The following is a 3,382-nucleotide window of genomic DNA, read 5'->3' on the forward strand; positions in this document are numbered from 1 at the left end:
TGATTGTATTTTAGCTTTTCACTTTTGATAGTATTTATTTTGCAAGTTAGAAATGTGTAAATGGTCTCCACAGTCCTTTCTCTTGGCATGCAGGCTTGCTGGAGTAGGGAACTTTCCCCCAAAGTACTAAATTCCCTCATGTGAAAGTGATCAGGAGATGCATGCTTGAAGTGGGCAAGGCGAAAACACACTCACAGCTCTCTCTCTAAACACACACACTCTTTCCCCCTTTCTCACCTTGTCTTCTGGTGTGCAGGGAAGTAACAGAGTTAACTGGTGAAGTAGGAAGAAATCTGTTCCTTCATGGCCAACTCGCTGCAGAATGAGACATGTGAGGGGGTGTGACCTAGTGGGGAGCATGGCTTAGGAGAGTGCCCGGAGCTGGGTTAAGAAGTTTAGTAGGCCAGATAAAGTCCATGGACTGGAGTTTCCCATCCTTACTGAAGTTACTGCAGCAGTGGCTGCATAGGGAAGAAAATGACATATCCAGCCTATATACACTCAGCACAGCTGTTGGGGAGGGTGGTAAGAATGTATAAGGACTCCCTCAATCCCACATCTCCTTTTCTCATAATACATACTAGAACCTTCATCCAGTGAAGCTGAATATTGGAAGATTCAGAATAGATGAATAGATAGTGAACTATCAACCCAAATACCTAAGAACAAGTAGCAAGGGGCTTAATTCTCTCTCTCACTCTTTAGTTAAAAGATGAATGAAATTCCCTCATCCTTTTTCTGGTGCTCTTCAAGAATACCTCCAGCAAAAGAGAAGAAAAGCATTGCATATTTGGTTCAAAGATAAAAAGCACAGCAGAATAAAGACCCACTCCCCTTTTTGAGAAGGATTTTCCAAGAGATGTTTATGTATCATAAGCAAAAAGGCACAAGCTCATTTTTAAAGCACTTTGAAGTTCTGCTTGAGGCATAGTAGGCATCTTAATTAAAATGAGTAACACAGTTTGAAACCCAGATTAAAGGATATATTAGTAATTAAATTAAAATCTGTTTTAGAATCACTGTCTTCGCACAACAATCCGCATGGTACCTGTCATGGCAATTAAAATAAACATTTAATATGACACTTGCCACATTTTTAAATAGTTTATGCTTTTAAGATATTTCTAATAAAGTAAGAATTTTCAACACCTCTTAACACAGCTGAAAAATAGTAAGGATGAGATTTTGATACTGCTGTAACCATAGCAACTGAAGCAAACATCATAGCAAACATCTGAGATTAAGAATTTGTTTCAAGTTCTAGAAGGATACACTGAAAAAATTACTACTATAAGGAAGTTGGAGAAAAGCAAGTTCTTATGCAACAATTCAATAAAATAAATTGTATGTCTGAAACTAAATAGATTTTCAAAATATATTTTCATGTTTTATTAATTATAATTCATGATTTGTTAAATTTCATGTCTGATGAATTTTTCAAATTGAACTAGAGAAATATCTTATAAATTAGGGCTGCAGAAAATAATTGACAAGCTCAGTTGGAAATCACAAAGTGAGTCAATTCATGTCTGGATATAGATGCACAAATGACCTGCCAGACAAGTGGCAAACAGGCCTCCTGAATACCTTTCCCCCAATTCCTCTGCCACCAAGATTTTTTTTCTTTTTAGTTTATGAGGAATTCCATCATCACAGCTAAATTCATATGCTGCCCACCCAGCTCACAGCACACTTGCATACTTTGGTCTAGGCGAAGGGAGAAATACAAGCTGCAGAGGAATTCCTAAGCCAGCCTATGCAAAATGACATGGCCAAGCTGGGGCCCAATGGGTCAGTGCATCTGGCTGTTAACCAACCAGAAGGTTGGTGTTTTGAGCCCACCCAGGGATAGCTGTGGGCAGGATTGCTGCATTGCAGTAGATTGGACTCAATAACCCTTGGGGTCCCTTCCAACTCTACAATTCTATGATTAAGAAACAATAAAGGGCCACTGAAGATCATTGGCAATGCAACAGAACTGTCCTTCCCCACCCCAACCCCAACCCCAACTTGTGAACAGAGATTGGGGATTTGGAAGGTTGCCAGGATAATTGGGTGTGAGGTGACAGGAAAATAGTGTCTTTAGCAAGGTGTGCTGGGAAGAAGCAGGGAGAATAAAAAGAGAGATCCTTCTCCTCTGGGGCAGGCTGGCCAAAGATAGGCTGGGAGAGATGCCTTCAACTTCAGTGCTGTAGGCTTGACCATGTGGGAACGAAGCTATCAAAGGCTGCAACCATATACTAACTTACCTAAGGGTAAGATCTGTTGAACTCCATGTGACTTACAAGGATGGCACAGTAAAATTCCTAGTTCCAGATGGCTTAGGACAAGGATCAGCACAACATCCATTCACACATTACAAAACATAAGGTTAATCTGTTTTTCAGCAGATGTAGTTTTGGATTCTGCAGCAAATTCTTACACCTAAATAGAAGTCATTGTAAAGGAGGATGGAGAAAAAAACCCTGCTCTTGATCCCACCTAGTCCAGCATTCTGTTCTCAGTGACCACCCAGATGGCTGTGGGAAGTTCAGAAGCAGGACCTGAATGCAACAACAGCCCTCTAGTCACCTGCGATTCCTAGCAACTGGTACTCAGAAGTGTACTGGCTAGTAGCTATGAATAACCCAATCCTTCATGAATTTGTCTTATCTTTTAATGTTGGCGTCCATCACTATGCTCAATCATTTTTGTTGCACATATATAAATCACATTTGATACCCCCCCCCTTTCAGGCACCATTATTTTTGAGAAAATTTAATATGCTGCACCATGCCATATTATGGGAATAAATAATCCAGCCTTGTTTTTTTTTAAAGCCTTGTCAAAATAAAGTAAAAAAACACCATTCATAGCCAAGTACAGACACCTTTGACTGTTCCATAAGCTTTCAAGACAGTTCTTGACTGAGTCTGAGGACATCCCGGGCCCTGACAACAAAGCACCGGACGCGCAATACAAATTCAGTTAACTCTCATCATCATGATGGATCTTTTCACCGACATGAAACGATTATAAAGTGTGAACCTCATCTGGCATGAATTTTTGGCATTCTCCTGTTAGCGCGTCAGAAGAGCACAACCAAGCAGCCCAGCTGCTTTGCACGAAGTCTCCAGGGAGCAGCCCAGGCCGAGCCACCCTCCTGGTCACACCAACGCCGCTTTTCAAACCAGCGGGACGAAACGACGACAACAGAAGCACTCCGCCGCGTGACCTCACAAACTTCGTTGGCCGACGGTTCGGTTTGAATGGAAGCCCCGCCCACTTCTTCCTCTCTCCCCTCCCTCCTCTCCCCTTCAACCAGGGAACGCGAACGCGGCTCCTTCTCTCTTTTGTCCTCCCTCGGCTGCCGTAAAGGAAATTCGCTGACCGGCGCGGGGGG

This window comes from Podarcis muralis, chromosome 10 (genome assembly GCF_964188315.1).
Source record: "Podarcis muralis chromosome 10, rPodMur119.hap1.1, whole genome shotgun sequence".
NCBI classification, from domain to species: domain Eukaryota; kingdom Metazoa; phylum Chordata; class Lepidosauria; order Squamata; family Lacertidae; genus Podarcis; species Podarcis muralis.